Below are 22,279 nucleotides of genomic sequence, written 5' to 3'. Positions count from 1 at the left end.
CTACTGCTCTCTTCTCGCACCTACCCTCCTCAAGGAAATACACTGAGTAACCATCTACTGCTCTCCCACCTCCCCCCCAAGAACTACTACCCATACCTCTACTGCTTCTCCTCTCACCTACCCCCTCCAAGGAATACTCAACTAGTAACCATCTACTGCTGCTCTCGTCCACCTACCCCTCCAAGGAAATACTAACTAGTAACCATCTACTGCTCTCTCTCACACCTACCCCTCCAGGAAATACTAACTAGTACCATCTACTGCTCTCTCTCTCCACCTACCCCTCCAAGGAAATACTACTAGTAACCATCTACTGCTCTCTCTCCACCTACCCTCCAAGGAAATACTAACTAGTAACCATCTACTGCTCTCTCTCCACCTACCCCTCCAAGGAAATACTAACTAGTAACCATCTACTGCTCTCTCTCCACCTACCCTCCAAGGAAATACTAACTAGTAACCATCTACTGATCTCTCTCTCCACCTACCCCTCCAAGGAAATACTAACTAGTAACCATCTACTGCTCTCTCTCTCCACCTACCCCTCCAAGGAAATACTAACTAGTAACCATCTACTGCTCTCTCTCCACCTACCCCTCCAAGGAAATACTAACTAGTACCATCTACTGCTCTCTCTCCACCTACCCCTCCAAGGAACTACTACTAACATCTACTGCTCTCTCTCCACCTACCCCTCCAAGGAAATACTAACTAGTAACCATCTACTGCTCTCTCTCCACCTACCCCTCCAAGGAAATACTAACTAGTAACCATCTACTGCTCTCTCTCCACCTACCCCTCCAAGGAAATACTAACTAGTAACCATCTACTGCTCTCTCTCTCCACCTACCCCTCCAAGGAAATACTAACTAGTAACCATCTACTGCTCTCTCTCCACCTACCCCTCCAAGGAACTACTAACTAGTAACCATCTACTGCTCTCTCTCCACCTACCCCTCCAAGGAACTACTAACTAGTAACCATCTACTGCTCTCTCTCTCCACCTACCCCTCCAAGGAAATACTAACTAGTAACCATCTACTGCTCTCTCTCCACCTACCCCTCCAAGGAAATACTAACTAGTAACCATCTACTGCTACCCCTCCAAGGAACTACTAACTAGTAACCATCTACTGCTCTCTCTCCACTACCCCTCCAAGGAAATACTAACTAGTAACCATCTACTGCTCTCCTCTCCACCTACCCCTCCAAGGAAATACTAACTAGTAACCATCTACTGCTCTCTCTCTCACCTACCCCTCCAAGGAACTACTAACTAGTAACCATCTACTGCTCTCTCTCCACCTACCCCTCCAAGGAAATACTAACTAGTAACCATCTACTGCTCTCTCTCCACCTACCCCTCCAAGGAAATACTAACTAGTAACCATCTACTGCTCTCTCTCTCCACCTACCCCTCCAAGGAAATACTAACTAGTAACCATCTACTGCTCTCTCTCTCCACCTACCCCTCCAAGGAAATACTAACTAGTAACCATCTACTGCTCTCTCTCCACCTACCCCTCCAAGGAAATACTAACTAGTAACCATCTACTGCTCTCTCTCTCCACCTACCCCTCCAAGGAAATACTAACTAGTAACCATCTACTGCTCTCTCTCCACCTACCCCTCCAAGGAACTACTAACTAGTAACCATCTACTGCTCTCTCTCCACCTACCCCTCCAAGGAAATACTAACTAGTAACCATCTACTGCTCTCTCTCTCCACCTACCCCTCCAAGGAAATACTAACTAGTAACCATCTACTGCTCTCTCTCTCCACCTACCCCTCCAAGGAAATACTAACTAGTAACCATCTACTGCTCTCTCTCTCCACCTACCCCTCCAAGGAAATACTAACTAGTAACCATCTACTGCTCTCTCTCTCCACCTACCCCTCCAAGGAAATACTAACTAGTAACCATCTACTGCTCTCTCTCCACCTACCCCTCCAAGGAAATACTAACTAGTAACCATCTACTGCTCTCTCTCCACCTACCCCTCCAAGGAACTACTAACTAGTAACCATCTACTGCTCTCTCTCTCCACCTACCCCTCCAAGGAAATACTAACTAGTAACCATCTACTGCTCTCTCTCTCCACCTACCCCTCCAAGGAAATACTAACTAGTAACCATCTACTGCTCTCTCTCCACCTACCCCTCCAAGGAACTACTAACTAGTAACCATCTACTGCTCTCTCTCCACCTACCCCTCCAAGGAAATACTAACTAGTAACCATCTACTGCTCTCTCTCCACCTACCCCTCCAAGGAAATACTAACTAGTAACCATCTACTGCTCTCTCTCCACCTACCCCTCCAAGGAAATACTAACTAGTAACCATCTACTGCTCTCTCTCTCCACCTACCCCTCCAAGGAAATACTAACTAGTAACCATCTACTGCTCTCTCTCTCCACCTACCCCTCCAAGGAAATACTAACTAGTAACCATCTACTGCTCTCTCTCCACCTACCCCTCCAAGGAAATACTAACTAGTAACCATCTACTGCTCTCTCTCCACCTACCCCTCCAAGGAAATACTAACTAGTAACCATCTACTGCTCTCTCTCCACCTACCCCTCCAAGGAAATACTAACTAGTAACCATCTACTGCTCTCTCTCTCCACCTACCCCTCCAAGGAAATACTAACTAGTAACCATCTACTGCTCTCTCTCTCCACCTACCCCTCCAAGGAAATACTAACTAGTAACCATCTACTGCTCTCTCTCCACCTACCCCTCCAAGGAAATACTAACTAGTAACCATCTACTGCTCTCTCTCCACCTACCCCTCCAAGGAAATACTAACTAGTAACCATCTACTGCTCTCCTCTCCACCTACCCCTCCAAGGAAATACTAACTAGTAACCATCTACTGCTCTCTCTCCACCTACCCCTCCAAGGAAATACTAACTAGTAACCATCTACTGCTCTCTCTCCACCTACCCCTCCAAGGAAATACTAACTAGTAACCATCTACTGCTCTCTCTCTCCACCTACCCCTCCAAGGAAATACTAACTAGTAACCATCTACTGCTCTCTCTCCACCTACCCCTCCAAGGAACTACTAACTAGTAACCATCTACTGCTCTCTCTCCACCTACCCCTCCAAGGAAATACTAACTAGTAACCATCTACTGCTCTCTCTCCACCTACCCCTCCAAGGAACTACTAACTAGTAACCATCTACTGCTCTCTCTCTCCACCTACCCCTCCAAGGAACTACTAACTAGTAACCATCTACTGCTCTCTCTCCACCTACCCCTCCAAGGAAATACTAACTAGTAACCATCTACTGCTCTCTCTCCACCTACCCCTCCAAGGAAATACTAACTAGTAACCATCTACTGCTCTCTCTCCACCTACCCCTCCAAGGAAATACTAACCATCTACTGCTCTCTCTCTCCACCTACCCCTCCAAGGAAATACTAACTAGTAACCATCTACTGCTCTCTCTCTCCACCTACCCCTCCAAGGAAATACTAACTAGTAACCATCTACTGCTCTCTCTCTCCACCTACCCCTCCAAGGAAATACTAACTAGTAACCATCTACTGCTCTCTCTCTCCACCTACCCCTCCAAGGAAATACTAACTAGTAACCATCTACTGCTCTCTCTCCACCTACCCCTCCAAGGAAATACTAACTAGTAACCATCTACTGCTCTCTCTCTCCACCTACCCCTCCAAGGAAATACTAACTAGTAACCATCTACTGCTCTCTCTCCACCTTCCCCTCCAAGGAAATACTAACTAGTAACCATCTACTGCTCTCTCTCTCCACCTACCCCTCCAAGGAACTACTAACTAGTAACCATCTACTGCTCTCTCTCCACCTACCCCTCCAAGGAAATACTAACTAGTAACCATCTACTGCTCTCTCTCCACCTACCCCTCCAAGGAAATACTAACTAGTAACCATCTACTGCTCTCTCTCCACCTACCCCTCCAAGGAAATACTAACTAGTAACCATCTACTGCTCTCTCTCTCCACCTACCCCTCCAAGGAAATACTAACTAGTAACCATCTACTGCTCTCTCTCTCCACCTACCCCTCCAAGGAAATACTAACTAGTAACCATCTACTGCTCTCTCTCCACCTACCCCTCCAAGGAAATACTAACTAGTAACCATCTACTGCTCTCTCTCCACCTACCCCTCCAAGGAAATACTAACTAGTAACCATCTACTGCTCTCTCTCTCCACCTACCCCTCCAAGGAAATACTAACTAGTAACCATCTACTGCACTCTCTCTCCACCTACCCCTCCAAGGAACTACTAACTAGTAACCATCTACTGCTCTCTCCACCTACCCCTCCAAGGAAATACTAACTAGTAACCATCTACTGCTCTCTCTCCACCTACCACTCCAAGGAAATACTAACTAGTAACCATCTACTGCTCTCTCTCCACCTACCCCTCCAAGGAAATACTAACTAGTAACCATCTACTGCTCTCTCTCTCCACCTACCCCTCCAAGGAAATACTAACTAGTAACCATCTACTGCTCTCTCTCTCCACCTACCCCTCCAAGGAAATACTAACTAGTAACCATCTACTGCTCTCTCTCTCTCCACCTACCCCTCCAAGGAAATACTAACTAGTAACCATCTACTGCTCTCTCTCTCTCCACCTACCCCTCCAAGGAAATACTAACTAGTAACCATCTACTGCTCTCTCTCCACCTACCCCTCCAAGGAACTACTAACTAGTAACCATCTACTGCTCTCTCTCCACCTACCCCTCCAAGGAACTACTAACTAGTAACCATCTACTGCTCTCTCTCCACCTACCCCTCCAAGGAAATACTAACTAGTAACCATCTACTGCTCTCTCTCCACCTACCCCTCCAAGGAAATACTAACTAGTAACCATCTACTGCTCTCTCTCCACCTACCCCTCCAAGGAAATACTAACTAGTAACCATCTACTGCTCTCTCTCTCTCCACCTACCCCTCCAAGGAAATACTAACTAGTAACCATCTACTGCTCTCTCTCTCCACCTACCCCTCCAAGGAAATACTAACTAGTAACCATCTACTGCTCTCTCTCCACCTACCCCTCCAAGGAACTACTAACTAGTAACCATCTACTGCTCTCTCTCCACCTACCCCTCCAAGGAACTACTAACTAGTAACCATCTACTGCTCTCTCTCCACCTACCCCTCCAAGGAAATACTAACTAGTAACCATCTACTGCTCTCTCTCCACCTACCCCTCCAAGGAACTACTAACTAGTAACCATCTACTGCTCTCTCTCTCCACCTACCCCTCCAAGGAAATACTAACTAGTAACCATCTACTGCTCTCTCTCCACCTACCCCTCCAAGGAAATACTAACTAGTAACCATCTACTGCTCTCTCTCCACCTACCCCTCCAAGGAAATACTAACTAGTAACCATCTACTGCTCTCTCTCTCCACCTACCCCTCCAAGGAACTACTAACTAGTAACCATCTACTGCTCTCTCTCCACCTACCCCTCCAAGGAAATACTAACTAGTAACCATCTACTGCTCTCTCTCTCCACCTACCCCTCCAAGGAAATACTAACTAGTAACCATCTACTGCTCTCTCTCTCCACCTACCCCTCCAAGGAAATACTAACTAGTAACCATCTACTGCTCTCTCTCCACCTACCCCTCCAAGGAAATACTAACTAGTAACCATCTACTGCTCTCTCTCTCCACCTACCCCTCCAAGGAAATACTAACTAGTAACCATCTACTGCTCTCTCTCTCCACCTACCCCTCCAAGGAAATACTAACTAGTAACCATCTACTGCTCTCTCTCCACCTACCCCTCCAAGGAAATACTAACTAGTAACCATCTACTGCTCTCTCTCTCCACCTACCCCTCCAAGGAAATACTAACTAGTAACCATCTACTGCTCTCTCTCCACCTACCCCTCCAAGGAAATACTAACTAGTAACCATCTACTGCTCTCTCTCTCCACCTACCCCTCCAAGGAACTACTAACTAGTAACCATCTACTGCTCTCTCTCCACCTACCCCTCCAAGGAAATACTAACTAGTAACCATCTACTGCTCTCTCTCCACCTACCCCTCCAAGGAAATACTAACTAGTAACCATCTACTGCTCTCTCTCCACCTACCCCTCCAAGGAAGTACTAACTAGTAACCATCTACTGCTCTCTCTCTCCACCTACCCCTCCAAGGAAATACTAACTAGTAACCATCTACTGCTCTCTCTCTCCACCTACCCCTCCAAGGAAATACTAACTAGTAACCATCTACTGCTCTCTCTCCACCTACCCCTCCAAGGAAATACTAACTAGTAACCATCTACTGCTCTCTCTCCACCTACCCCTCCAAGGAAATACTAACTAGTAACCATCTACTGCTCTCTCTCTCCACCTACCCCTCCAAGGAAATACTAACTAGTAACCATCTACTGCGCTCTCTCTCCACCTACCCCTCCAAGGAAATACTAACTAGTAACCATCTACTGCTCTCTCTCCACCTACCCCTCCAAGGAAATACTAACTAGTAACCATCTACTGCTCTCTCTCCACCTACCACTCCAAGGAAATACTAACTAGTAACCATCTACTGCTCTCTCTCCACCTACCCCTCCAAGGAAATACTAACTAGTAACCATCTACTGCTCTCTCTCTCCACCTACCCCTCCAAGGAAATACTAACTAGTAACCATCTACTGCTCTCTCTCCACCTACCCCTCCAAGGAAATACTAACTAGTAACCATCTACTGCTCTCTCTCTCTCCACCTACCCCTCCAAGGAAATACTAACTAGTAACCATCTACTGCTCTCTCTCTCTCCACCTACCCCTCCAAGGAAATACTAACTAGTAACCATCTACTGCTCTCTCTCCACCTACCCCTCCAAGGAACTACTAACTAGTAACCATCTTCTGCTCTCTCTCCACCTACCCCTCCAAGGAAATACTAACTAGTAACCATCTACTGCTCTCTCTCCACCTACCCCTCCAAGGAACTACTAACTAGTAACCATCTACTGCTCTCTCTCCACCTACCCCTCCAAGGAAATACTAACTAGTAACCATCTACTGCTCTCTCTCCACCTACCCCTCCAAGGAAATACTAACTAGTAACCATCTACTGCTCTCTCTCCACCTACCCCTCCAAGGAACTACTAACTAGTAACCATCTACTGCTCTCTCTCCACCTACCCCTCCAAGGAACTACTAACTAGTAACCATCTACTGCTCTCTCTCCACCTACCCCTCCAAGGACATACTAACTAGTAACCATCTACTGCTCTCTCTCCACCTACCCCTCCAAGGAAATACTACTAACCATCTACTGCTCTCTCTCTCCACCTACCCCTCCAAGGAAATACTAACTAGTAACCATCTACTGCTCTCTCTCCACCTACCCCTCCAAGGAAGTACTAACTAGTAACCATCTACTGCTCTCTCTCTCCACCTACCCCTCCAAGGAAATACTAACTAGTAACCATCTACTGCTCTCTCTCTCCACCTACCCCTCCAAGGAAATACTAACTAGTAACCATCTACTGCTCTCTCTCTCCACCTACCCCTCCAAGGAAATACTAACTAGTAACCATCTACTGCGCTCTCTCTCCACCTACCCCTCCAAGGAACTACTAACTAGTAACCATCTACTGCTCTCTCCACCTACCCCTCCAAGGAAATACTAACTAGTAACCATCTACTGCTCTCTCTCCACCTACCCCTCCAAGGAAATACTAACTAGTAACCATCTACTGCTCTCTCTCCACCTACCCCTCCAAGGAAATACTAACTAGTAACCATCTACTGCTCTCTCTCTCCACCTACCCCTCCAAGGAAATACTAACTAGTAACCATCTACTGCTCTCTCTCCACCTACCCCTCCAAGGAACTACTAACTAGTAACCATCTACTGCTCTCTCTCCACCTACCCCTCCAAGGAACTACTAACTAGTAACCATCTACTGCTCTCTCCACCTACCCCTCCAAGGAAATACTAACTAGTAACCATCTACTGCTCTCTCTCTCCACCTACCCCTCCAAGGAAATACTAACTAGTAACCATCTACTGCTCTCTCTCTCCACCTACCCCTCCAAGGAAATACTAACTAGTAACCATCTACTGCTCTCTCTCTCCACCTACCCCTCCAAGGAAATACTAACTAGTAACCATCTACTGCTCTCTCTCTCCACCTACCCCTCCAAGGAACTACTAACTAGTAACCATCTACTGCTCTCTCTCCACCTACCCCTCCAAGGAAATACTAACTAGTAACCATCTACTGCTCTCTCTCCACCTACCCCTCCAAGGAAATACTAACTAGTAACCATCTACTGCTCTCTCTCTCCACCTACCCCTCCAAGGAAATACTAACTAGTAACCATCTACTGCTCTCTCTCCACCTACCCCTCCAAGGAAATACTAACTAGTAACCATCTACTGCTCTCTCTCTCTCCACCTACCCCTCCAAGGAAATACTAACTAGTAACCATCTACTGCTCTCTCTCTCTCCACCTACCCCTCCAAGGAAATACTAACTAGTAACCATCTACTGCTCTCTCTCCACCTACCCCTCCAAGGAACTACTAACTAGTAACCATCTACTGCTCTCTCTCCACCTACCCCTCCAAGGAACTACTAACTAGTAACCATCTACTGCTCTCTCTCCACCTACCCCTCCAAGGAAATACTAACTAGTAACCATCTACTGCTCTCTCTCCACCTACCCCTCCAAGGAACTACTAACTAGTAACCATCTACTGCTCTCTCTCCACCTACCCCTCCAAGGAAATACTAACTAGTAACCATCTACTGCTCTCTCTCCACCTACCCCTCCAAGGAAATACTAACTAGTAACCATCTACTGCTCTCTCTCCACCTACCCCTCCAAGGAACTACTAACTAGTAACCATCTACTGCTCTCTCTCCACCTACCCCTCCAAGGAACTACTAACTAGTAACCATCTACTGCTCTCTCTCCACCTACCCCTCCAAGGAAATACTAACTAGTAACCATCTCCTGCTCTCTCTCCACCTACCCCTCCAAGGAAATACTAACCATCTACTGCTCTCTCTCTCCACCTACCCCTCCAAGGAAATACTAACTAGTAACCATCTACTGCTCTCTCTCTCCACCTACCCCTCCAAGGAAATACTAACTAGTAACCATCTACTGCTCTCTCTCTCCACCTACCCCTCCAAGGAAATACTAACTAGTAACCATCTACTGCTCTCTCTCTCCACCTACCCCTCCAAGGAAATACTAACTAGTAACCATCTACTGCTCTCTCTCCACCTACCCCTCCAAGGAACTACTAACTAGTAACCATCTACTGCTCTCTCTCCACCTACCCCTCCAAGGAAATACTAACTAGTAACCATCTACTGCTCTCTCTCCACCTACCCCTCCAAGGAACTACTAACTAGTAACCATCTACTGCTCTCTCTCCACCTACCCCTCCAAGGAAGTACTAACTAGTAACCATCTACTGCTCTCTCTCTCCACCTACCCCTCCAAGGAAATACTAACTAGTAACCATCTACTGCTCTCTCTCTCCACCTACCCCTCCAAGGAAATACTAACTAGTAACCATCTACTGCTCTCTCTCCACCTACCCCTCCAAGGAAATACTAACTAGTAACCATCTACTGCTCTCTCTCCACCTACCCCTCCAAGGAAATACTAACTAGTAACCATCTACTGCTCTCTCTCTCCACCTACCCCTCCAAGGAAATACTAACTAGTAACCATCTACTGCGCTCTCTCTCCACCTACCCCTCCAAGGAACTACTAACTAGTAACCATCTACTGCTCTCTCCACCTACCCCTCCAAGGAAATACTAACTAGTAACCATCTACTGCTCTCTCTCCACCTACCCCTCCAAGGAAATACTAACTAGTAACCATCTACTGCTCTCTCTCCACCTACCCCTCCAAGGAAATACTAACTAGTAACCATCTACTGCTCTCTCTCCACCTACCCCTCCAAGGAAATACTAACTAGTAACCATCTACTGCTCTCTCTCCACCTACCCCTCCAAGGAAATACTAACTAGTAACCATCTACTGCTCTCTCTCCACCTACCCCTCCAAGGAAATACTAACTAGTAACCATCTACTGCTCTCTCTCCACCTACCCCTCCAAGGAACTACTAACTAGTAACCATCTACTGCTCTCTCTCCACCTACCCCTCCAAGGAACTACTAACTAGTAACCATCTACTGCTCTCTCTCCACCTACCCCTCCAAGGAAATACTAACTAGTAACCATCTACTGCTCTCTCTCTCCACCTACCCCTCCAAGGAAATACTAACTAGTAACCATCTACTGCTCTCTCTCTCCACCTACCCCTCCAAGGAAATACTAAAGAGTAACCATCTACTGCTCTCTCTCTCCACCTACCCCTCCAAGGAAATACTAACTAGTAACCATCTACTGCTCTCTCTCCACCTACCCCTCCAAGGAAATACTAACTAGTAACCATCTACTGCTCTCTCTCTCTCCACCTACCCCTCCAAGGAAATACTAACTAGTAACCATCTACTGCTCTCTCTCTCTCCACCTACCCCTCCAAGGAAATACTAACTAGTAACCATCTACTGCTCTCTCTCCACCTACCCCTCCAAGGAACTACTAACTAGTAACCATCTACTGCTCTCTCTCCACCTACCCCTCCAAGGAACTACTAACTAGTAACCATCTACCCCTCCAAGGAAATACTAACTAGTAACCATCTACTGCTCTCTCTCCACCTACCCCTCCAAGGAACTACTAACTAGTAACCATCTACTGCTCTCTCTCCACCTACCCCTCCAAGGAAATACTAACTAGTAACCATCTACTGCTCTCTCTCTCCACCTACCCCTCCAAGGAAATACTAACTAGTAACCATCTACTGCTCTCTCTCCACCTACCCCTCCAAGGAAATACTAACTAGTAACCATCTACTGCTCTCTCTCCACCTACCCCTCCAAGGAACTACTAACTAGTAACCATCTACTGCTCTCTCTCCACCTACCCCTCCAAGGAACTACTAACTAGTAACCATCTACTGCTCTCTCTCCACCTACCCCTCCAAGGAAATACTAACTAGTAACCATCTACTGCTCTCTCTCCACCTACCCCTCCAAGGAAATACTAACCATCTACTGCTCTCTCTCTCCACCTACCCCTCCAAGGAAATACTAACTAGTAACCATCTACTGCTCTCTCTCTCCACCTACCCCTCCAAGGAAATACTAACTAGTAACCATCTACTGCTCTCTCTCTCCACCTACCCCTCCAAGGAAATACTAACTAGTAACCATCTACTGCTCTCTCTCTCCACCTACCCCTCCAAGGAAATACTAACTAGTAACCATCTACTGCTCTCTCTCTCTCCACCTACCCCTCCAAGGAACTACTAACTAGTAACCATCTACTGCTCTCTCTCTCTCCACCTACCCCTCCAAGGAAATACTAACTAGTAACCATCTACTGCTCTCTCTCCACCTACCCCTCCAAGGAAATACTAACTAGTAACCATCTACTGCTCTCTCTCCACCTACCCCTCCAAGGAAATACTAACTAGTAACCATCTACTGCTCTCTCTCCACCTACCCCTCCAAGGAAATACTAACTAGTAACCATCTACTGCTCTCTCTCCACCTACCCCCCCATCTCCCTCTCCCTCCGACACCTGAACGTTTCTCTCTCCTCCTACCCCCCCATCTCCCTCTCCCTCCGACACCTGAACGTTTCTCTCTCCTCCTACCCCCCCATCTCCCTCTCCCTCCGACACCTGAACGTTTCTCTCTCCTCCTACCCCCCCCATCTCCCTCTCCCTCCGACACCTGAACGTTTCTCTCTCTCCTCCTACACCCCATCTCCCTCTCCCTCCGACACCTGAACGTTTCTCTCTCTCCTCCTACACCCCATCTCCATCTCCCTCTGACACCTGAACGTTTCTCTCTCCTCCTACACCCCATCTCCATCTCCCTCCGACACCTGAACGTTTCTCTCTCTCCTCCTACACCCCCATCTCCATCTCCCTCCGACACCTGAACGTTTCTCTCTCTCCTCCTACACCCCCATCTCCATCTCCCTCTGACACCTGAACGTTTCTCTCTCCTCCTACCCAGCTGTCAGAATATGAACAACATCCATATGGACTGGAGGTGGTGTAACAAATGCATTTACATCTTTTTACATTCATTACAGAACGCCGTCATCCAACTCACAGACCCCTACTGTTTCTACACAACACAAACGCCCACCTGCAGTATGGACCTCAGAGTTGAAGGAGATGTTTGGGGGATTAGGCTGGGTTCTGTATAAGAACTGACATCTGGTGATGTAAAGAGAGCTTTAAAAATAAATGTGATTAATTGATAATTACAGTTAGAGAACTGAATGTACTTTTCCATAACATAAATTAAACATGTTTATGTATGTGTGCTTTGCTTATAGCTACAATACTAATGCTTGTTAGTGGGTCTAAAATAACCTCGCAGGTTTCAAATACTTCCAACAGCTTCCTGCTGTCGCCATATCTATTAGTCTTTTAAAATGATCAACTTATGAATGTACCTTCATTTTAACCGGGGGGGTGATTGAGAAAACGTTGTATTTACCACAATGACCTGGGAAAGAGTGGCAGGGGAGAGTAAATGTACACACTAAATGTATCTGTACAGCATAAACATAACAGAGCTTCTGTGCAACACTTCCCTCTTGTGTCTGGTAAATGTATTACAGTCCTTATAAAATAATTGTTCAAGAGCTGGACAGAAGCGCTCACCGTGCGTGATGACTGGCAGCAGCCCATGTCAAATAATAAACTTCATAACCTCTATGCAAAAAACTGTACCTCTGTTGTGGTTTATTGGTGAAATGTGACAATCCCCTCCCCCAATACTGTATCTACCAATGATGTGTACAAACCCTAGATTGCTGATGCTATGTATGGGCGATTGAGAGGCTTTGAAGCCACCGGTCAACCATATTGGCACTCCCCAGTAGAAGCAGTCCACCATAGGAATGAATGGAATTCTACAGTATTTCAATTAAATGTTTCAAGGACAAAATTACATGCAATTATGTATTTTTGGTTGTTGTAGTGGGGACAGTAACATTAGTAATCTCTACAAATTATACTGTACGGAAAATGTTTTTACACTGAACAAAAATATAAAAACGCAACATGTATGTTGGTCCCATATTTCATGAGCTGAAATAAAAGATCCCAGAAATGTTCCACATGCACAAAAAGCTTCTCTCAAATGTTGTTTACATCCCTGTTAGTGAGCATTCCTCCTTTGCCAAAATAACTCATCCAACTGACAGGTGTGTCATATCAAGAAGCTGATTAAACAGCAGGATCATTACACAGGTGCACTTTGTGCTGGGGACAAAAGGCAGCTCTAAAATGTGCAGTTGACTGCAGGAATGTCCACCAGATCTGTTGACAGAGAATTGAATGTTCATTTCTCTACCATAAGCCACCTCCAACGTAATTTTTGATTATTTGGCAGTACGTCCAACCGGCCTCACAATCGCAGCCCACATGTACCCACACCAGCCCAGGACCTCCACATCCAGCTTCTTCACCTGTAAGATCGTCTGAGACCAGCCACCCGGACAGCTGATGAACCTGGGTTTGCACAACTGAAGAAATTCTGCAAAACTGTCAGAAAGTGTCTAAGGGAAGCTCATCTGTTTGCTCGTCGTCCTCACCAGGGTCTTGACCTGACTGCAGTTTCAACTGCTGTGTAGGTGAGCGGTTTGCTGATGTCATTATTGTGGGACAGAGGGATCCATGGTGGCGGTGGGGTTATGGTATGTGCTGGTATAAGCTACAGACAACGAACACAATTGCATTTTATCAATGGCAATTTGAATGCACAGAGATACCGTGACGAGATCCTGAGGCCCATTGTCACGCAATTCACCGCCGCCATCACCTCATGTTTCAGCATGATAATGCACGGCCCCATGTCTCAAGGATCTGGACACAATTCCTGGAAGCTGAAAATGTTGCAGTTCTTCCACTGTCTGCCTACTCACCAGACATGTCACCCATTGAGCATGTTTGGAATACTCTGGATCGATGTGTAAGACAGCATGTTCCAGTTCCAGCCAACTTTGCACAGTCATTGAAGAGGCCAAAATCAACAGCCTGATCAACTCTATGTGAAGGAGATGTGTCGCACTGCATGAGGATAATGGTGGTCATACCAGATACTGACTGGTTTTCTGATCCACGCCCCTACCTTTTTTTAAAGGTCTCTGTAACCAACAGCTGCATATCTGGATTACCAGTCATGTGAAATCCATAGATTAGAGCCTAATGAATTTATTTCAATTCACGGATTTCCTTTTACTGTTCTGTTGGCATGTGTCTTCACTGACATTTTCAACATGTCCCTGATTGAGTCTGTAATACCAACATGTTTCAAGCAGACCACCATAGTCCCTGTGCCCAAGAACACAAAGGCAACCTGCCTAAATGACTACAGACCTGTAGCACTCACGTCTGCAGCCATGAAGTGCTTTGAAAGGCTGGTAATGGCTCACATCAACACCATTATCCCAGAAACCCTAGACCCACTCCAATTTGCATACCGCCCAAACAGATCCACAGATGATGCAATCTCTATTGCACTCCACATTGCCCTTTCCCACCTGGACCAAAGGAACACCTATGTGAGAATGCCAGAATAACAACCTATCCCTCAACGTAACCAAGACTAAGGAGATGATCGTGGACTACAGGAAAAGGAGGACCGAGCACGCCCCCATTCTCATCGACAGGGCTGTAGTGGAGCAGGTTGAGAGCTTCAAGTTCCTTGGTGTCCACATCACCAACAAAAAGAAATGTCCAAACACACCAAGACAGTCGTGAAGAGGGCACGACAAAGCCTATTCCCCCTCAGGAAACTAAAAAGATTTGGCATGGGTCCTCAGATCCTCAAAAGGTTCTACAACATCGAGAGCATCCTGACTGGTTGCATCACTGCCTTCGACCGCAAGGCACTACAGAGGGTAGTGCGAACGGCCCAGTACATCACTGGGACTAAGCTGCCTGCCATCCAGGACCTCTATACCAGGCGGTGTCAGAGGCAGGGCCTAAAAATTGTCAAAAACCCCAGTCATAGACTGTTCTCTCTACTACCGCATGGCAAGCGGTACCAGAGTGCCAAGTCTAGGACAAAAAGGCTTCTCAACAGTTTTTACCACCAAGCCATAAGACTTCTGAACAGGTAATCAAATGGCTACCCGGACAATCTGCATTGTGTGCCCCCCCAACCCCTCTTTTACGCTGCTGCCACTCTGTTAATCATATATGCAGAGTCATTTTATCTATACATTCATGTACATAGTACCTCAATTGGCCCAACCAACCAGTGCTCCCACACATTGGCTAACCGGGCTATCTGCATTGTGTCCCGCCACCCGCCAACCCCTCTTTTACGCTACTGTTACGCTCTGTTCATCATATATGCATAGTCACTTTAACCATATCTACATACTACCTCAATCAGCCTGACTAACCCGTGTCTGTATGTAGCCTCGCTGTTATTTATTTTTTTACTGTTGTTTTATTTCTTTACTTACCTATTGTTCACCTAACACCTTTTTTTGCACGATTGGTTAGAGCCTGTAAGTAAGCATTTCACTGTAAGGTTTACACCTGTTGTATTCGGCGCGCGTGACAAAAACTTTGATTTGATTTACTGTTCCTTTTACTGATTATACAGCAACTCAGTAAAATCTTTGAAATTGTTGCATATTGCACTTATATTTTTGTTCAGTGTATATCTTTTTTCATTTTTATGATCAGGTAACATAATGTAAAAGTATGCATTAAAGGTGTCTGTAATATACATGTGGCAAAAAACTAATGTAGACATGAATAAATATATTTCTGTAGTTTCCAAAACATTTTTTACAACGGTGGGGGAGTGCCAAGATGGAGGCAAGGTGGCTTCAACAAAGCGCCCCCCCATCAGTCACCTAGTGTTTATAATACATACATATCAATTTGATGTTATTTTATTAAAATGGACAAAAAATGAAATTCTTTCAATAACAAGGACATTTCTAAGTGACACCGTTCAAAAGTTTGAGGTCCCTTAGAAATGTCCTTGTTTTGGAAATAAAAGCTATTGTTTTTGTCCATTAAAATAACATCAAATTGATCAGAAATACAGTGTAGAAATTGTTAATGTTGTAAATGACTATTGTAGCTGGAAACGGCTGATTTTTAATGGAATATCTACATAGGCCCATTATCAGCAACCATCACTCCTGTGTTCCAAAGGCACGCTTGTGTTAGCTAATCCAAGTTTATCATTTTAAAAGGCTAATTGATCATTAGAAAACACTTTTACAATTATGTTAACACAGCTGAAAACTGTTGTCCTGATTAAAGAAGCAATAAAACTGGCCTTCTTTAGACTAGTTGAGTATCTGGAGCATCAGCATTTGTGGGTTCGATTACAGGCTCAAAATGGCCAGAAACAAAGAACTTTCTTCTGAAACTCGTCAGTCTATTCTTGATCTGAGAAATTAAGGCTATTCCATGTGAGAAATTGCCAAGAACCTGAAGATTTCGTACAACGCTGTGTACTACTCCCTTCACAGAACAGCGCAAACTGGCTCTAACCAGAATAGAAAGAGGCGTGGGAGGCCCCGGTGCACAACTGAACAAGAGGACAAGTACATTAGAATGTCTAGTTTGAGAAACAGACACATCACAAGTCCTCAACTAGCAGCTTAAATAAATAGTACCCGCAAAACACCAGACACCACGTCAACAGTGAAGAGGCGACTCCGGGATGCTGGCCTTCTAAGCAGAGTTGCAAAGAAAAAGCCATATCTCAGACTGGCCAAGAAAAATAAAAGATTAAGATGGGCAAAATAACACAGACACTGGACAGAGGAAGATTGGAAAAAAAGTGTTATGGACAGACGAATCTAAGTTTGAGGTGTTCGGATCACAAAGAACATTCGTGAGACGCAGAAAAAATGAAAAGATGCTGGAGGAGTGCTTGATGCCATCTGTCAAGCATAGTGGAGGCAATGTGATGGTCTGGGGGTGCTTTGGTAGTGGTAAAGTGGGAGATTTGTACAGGGTAAAAGGGATCTCGAAGAAGGAAAGCTATCACTCCATTTTGCCACGCCATGCCATACCCTGTGGACGGTGCTTAAATCGGAGCCAATTTCCTCCTACAACAGTACAATGAACCAAAGCACAGCTCCAAACTATGCAATAACTATTTAGGGAAAAATCAGTCAGCTGGTATTCTGTCTATAATGGAGTGGCCAGCACAGTCACCGGATCTCAACCCTATTGAGCTGTTGTGGGAGCAGCTTGGCCGTATGGTACGTAAGAAGTGCCCATCATGCCAATCCAACTTGTGGGAGGTGCTTCAGGAAGCATGGGGTGAAATCTCTTCAGATTACCTCAACAAATTGACAACTAGAATGCCAAAGGTCTGCAAGGCTGTAATTGCTGCAAATGGAGGATTCATTGACAAAAGCACAATTATTATTATTTCAATTAAAAATCATTACTTATAACCTTTTCATTTTGCAACTCATTTCATGTATGTTTTGATGGAAAACAAGGACATTTCTAAGTGACCCCAAACTTTTGAATGGTAGTGTAGATTATTGGTATCTACTAGGGGTGTAACGGTTGACCAAAACCATGGTTTGGTACGTACTGAGGCTTTGGGGTCACAGTTCAGTTACAGTAGAGTGGAAAAATGAAATTCTAACAGTTACTGTAGTTAATGTTTGTTTATTTGGCAAAATACTCTAAATTAAAAACCACCCTATTTGTGGCCAAGTCCAGTTTCTGTGACATTCCTAATGTTCCTGGAATTGTCTTGTGACAGGGACTGTTATGTTGGCCCAAAGGTAGAGGTCTAAAAAGTTGACAGGGTTTCAAAATGGACCTGGGGCTTTCCCACCAAGACAAATATGCATAAATAAATGTTTTAATATGGAGACCTGTTCCAAACGGACCCGAAGACAACAAGTTCCATATAGACGTGGTCGATTTTGAGTGAAGAAAGCAACAGACAAGTCCACTTGTAAGCTATTTTATAAACCAGAGCTGATACAGCGCTAGGGAGAGCATGCGGAGGGGCCTTGTGTACTGAAAGCCAGGTAGTAACCAAACAAGCCGATTTGCGCTAGTAGACTAACTTCTAGCTTGTCATAGCTAGGTTATTTACAGTTGAAGTCGGAAGTTTACATACACTTAGGTTGGAGTCATTAAAACTCGTTTTTCAACCACTCCTCAAATTTCTTGTTAAGAAACTATAGTTTTGGCAAGTCGGTTAGGACATCTACTTTTGCATGACACAAGACATTTTTCCAACAACTGTTTACAGACAGATTATTTCACTTAAAATTCACTGTATCACAATTCCAGCGGGTCAGAAGTTTACATACACTAAGTTGACTGTGCCTTTAAACAGCTTGGAAAATTCCAGAAAATGATGTCATGGCTTTAGAAGCTTCTGATAGGCTAATTGACATCATTTGAGTCAATTGGAGGTGTACTATGGATGTATTTCAAGGCCTACCTTCAAACTCAGTGCCTCTTTGCTTGACATCATGGGAAAATCAAAAGAAATCAGCAAAGACCTCAGAAAAAAAATTGTAGACCTCCACAAGTCTGGTTCATCCTTGGGAACAATTTCCAAACGCCTGAAGGTACCACGTTCATCTGTCAAAACAATATTACTCAAGTATAAACACCATGGGACCACGCAGCCGTCATACCGCTCAGGAAGGAGACGTGTTGTCTCCTAGAGATGAATGTACTTAGGTGCGAAAAGTGCGAATCAATCCCAGAACAACATCAAAGGACCTTGTGAAGATGCTGGAGGAAACAGGTACAAAAGTATCTATAGCCACAGTAAAACGAGTCCAATATCGACATAACCTGAAATGCCGCTCAGCAAGGAATAAGCCACTGCTCCAAAACCGCCATAAAAAAGCCAGACTACCGTTTGCAACTGCACATGGGGACAAATATGGTACTTTTTTGAGAAATATCCTCAGTCTGATGAAACAAAAATAGAACTGTTTGGCCATAATGACCATCATTATGTTTGGATGAAAAAGGGGGAGGCTTGCAAGCTGAAGAACACCATCCCAACCGTGAAGCACAGGGGTGGCAGCATCATGTTGTGGGGGTGCTTCCTGCAGAAGGGACTGGTGCACTTCACAAAATAGATGGCATCATGAGGAAGGGAAATTCTGTGGATATATTGAAGCAACATCTCAAGACATCAGTCAGGAAGTTAAAGCTTGGTCGCAAATGGGTCTTCCAAATGGACAATGACCCCAAGCATACTTCCAAAGTTGTGGCAATGGCTTAAAGTCAAAGTCAAGGTATTGGAGTGGCCATCACAAAGCCCTGACCTCAATCCTATAGAAAATGTGTGGGCAGAACTGAAAAAGCATGTGCGAGCAAAGAGGCCTACAAACCTGACTCAGTTACACCAGCTCTGTCAGGAGGAATGGGCCAAAATTCACCCAACTTATTTTGGGAAGCTTGTGGAAGGCTACCCAAAACGTTTGACCTAAGTTAAACAATTTAAAGGCAATCATACCAAATACTAATTGAGTGTATGTAAACTTCTGACCCACTGGGAATGTGATGAAAGAAATAAAAGCTGAAATAAATAATTCTCTACTATCATTCTGACATTTCACATTCTTAAAATAAAGTGGTGATCCTAACTGACCTAAAACAGGGAATTTTTACTAGGATTAGATGTCAGGAATTGTGAAAACCTGAGCTTAAATGTATTTGGCAAAGGTGTATGTAAACTTCCGACTTCAACTGTATCATCCAATATGATTACGTAGTAGCCCTCTTGACTGTATCAAATGGAGAGAAGCTAGTTGGGTCTGCATTTGCTTTCTTCCTGTCCTACAGTTACAAATAACAACACCTCCATTCAAATTATTAAATAACATCCTACCCGTTGGCTCTCGTTCGTTGTAGCATATACTTCTCTGTTAACTCGAGCATTTTAATTACATTGATTAGATAATCTCCCAACTTGCTTTGCCACACACAGAGGCTCTTATGACTGTAGTGGCACTTTGATGACTTGTGATTGGCCACTCTGCATAGGCTACTCTCATTGAGCAGTGGAGAACATACTATAAACATTTTATCCATACCTCTGTCCATCGCCGTTGTAATCAACTGTGAAGCCAAAATGTTCCCGAAACTGGAGATTTAAACGATGGAGGATCCTCCCATTCTGGTTTATTGATCTCACCTCTTGCCATCTACAGAGTTCCCGGCTGCGCCTCACAAATCCGCCAGTTAAGATTATAATTTTTATTACAACGTGCGCATAGGCTCTAGTTGTTTTAATTAACGGAATAGCCTACAATCTTTTTTCAGCTCTGATTTATTCACAAGGAAATGGCATACAATGCAGTGTAGGCATAGCCAAGCCTTAATGTTTATATTTATTAATTCATTCGGTTTCACAGTGCGGTTGAACCGAGGTCCCCATACCGAACGGTTCAGTACGAATACCTTTCCAACCCTAGTATCTACACATACCTACAACATACCACTTCGCGCTTGTGCAGATCAGAAAGGATTGGATAGGTGGAAGCAGCCTCTCCCCAAAGCCATTGGTGTTATGCTGTATTCAGAATCCTTACAATGAGCTACGAATGTAGCCAAACGACACAGTACTGTACTACTCACCACTGGCCAGCTCTGAAAGTGAAGTCTGGATGGACAGCTAGCCGGAGGCGTTTCACTGTCTCAGACTCGTCCATGATGCCACATACCTGCGCCGGATATACACCCTTGACACAGACAGACACACAAACTTTACAAATTAAATAACCTGTCAATCATGAATATGAACAATTGTAACCTGTGGCAATAGTTAAGACTCTGTACACTACTAACCTAGAGCATAAAGACAAGGAAAACTCTCAGCAATTGACAGTCTCGTGATGAAACAGAATGTAGCCCAAAAATGTTTTCAGCTTTGAATTGCATAAGCCACAGTTCTGCTGCTATAGTACGAACACAGCTGGGTGGTCACTCACATCTTGTCTGTAGTTGCTGGCTGTCCTCTCTAGATGATCCATTTGTCTTCTGGATGACATTTTCCTGAAAAGACAACAAAAATGCCTACTTTATTTAAACATGTCCATCTATCAGAAAATAATGTAGCCAAGCTGATCACCTCAAAGGTTACATAAGGCTATAACCTCAATGGCACCTATAAAGACACTGCAGTCTTACCTGTGTGCAGATGTCAAAACACAAACGGCAAATTGACTTTTACCTATTGTCAGCTGGGTCCAACAAACTTTAAGTAAATCATAATCTAATAACAGGCGAGTAGTTCTGGGTGTATGGAGGCTCTGGTGTTGGAAAAGAAGTGGCAAAAGTGTAGTAGCTGCACAATCAGTCACAGACGGGCCTCTCCTAACCCACAACAATGACAGTGGTGAACGGCGACCTGACCGCAACAATACTCGACATATTCGAGATGGAACTCAACTCACCTTGTGATCGAACAAGTGCACAATACACGGAACCCGCGTAGCAGAACACCGGACGCTCCCGGCAATGTGAAGCTTCGAGCAGCCGTGGACAGTAGACAAGGGACGCTCATTGCGATAGGATGTCACTTCACCTTAACTTTATAGAGGAAACATATTGCAAGAGAGGAAGAGAGAAATGTGGTGTTGGTTGGTGCTGGCCAGTTATAGGTGGTCTAAACCAGATTGTCAGTCACGTAATCTAGTTAATTGATATACAAATCGATTACAACACCCCGGTCTCTTTCTTGTTACCCGGCATCCCAACATGTATGTCTGATGTAACTAGCATGATAACCAACTGTGCAACCACAGCGTTTTTAAAACAGCATAGCATGGCTAGCTCAGTCAGTCCAGTTACACAACCCTATGCCCTTTCACATGACAGCAAACAGCTATCGTAACATTGTTTAGTCCTGACTGCATTCCCTACAGAATATAGCTAGCTAGTCTCTCTGAAAACAAAGTCTTACCAATGTGATGATAATGTTTCATATGATCTTCCTCATTGTACAAGTTAGTTAGATAACCTTCCTGTGGAAGATTTGTTGACCCCGGAAGTGATTGACGGACTGCTCTTTCGTGGGTTCATATTTGCGCAGAGACTGCGCAGGCCACGTTCAACATTGTTCTTAGCCAGAATAGATTCTGACCATACGATTCCTTACAGCTGCACTGTGGTCGGACAGGCTTCCTGTTTAGATTAA

General features: G+C 44.8%; 1 long non-coding RNA gene across 1 annotated transcript; it reads right to left on the bottom strand.

Moving 5' to 3' along the window:
• Positions 1-20,717: 20,717 nt before the first annotated feature.
• LOC120022812 lies at positions 20,718-22,138 on the bottom strand. The gene is made up of 4 exons (XR_005472639.1): positions 22,046-22,138; positions 21,537-21,672; positions 21,072-21,135; positions 20,718-20,822 (listed from the first exon to the last, which is right to left on the bottom strand). It is a non-coding gene; the product is annotated as an uncharacterized LOC120022812 (long non-coding RNA).
• Positions 22,139-22,279: the final 141 nt, after the last annotated feature.

This window comes from Salvelinus namaycush, chromosome 27, assembly GCF_016432855.1.
Source record: "Salvelinus namaycush isolate Seneca chromosome 27, SaNama_1.0, whole genome shotgun sequence".
Taxonomy (NCBI): domain Eukaryota; kingdom Metazoa; phylum Chordata; class Actinopteri; order Salmoniformes; family Salmonidae; genus Salvelinus; species Salvelinus namaycush.
This window is presented reverse-complemented; position numbering and strand designations above follow the sequence as displayed.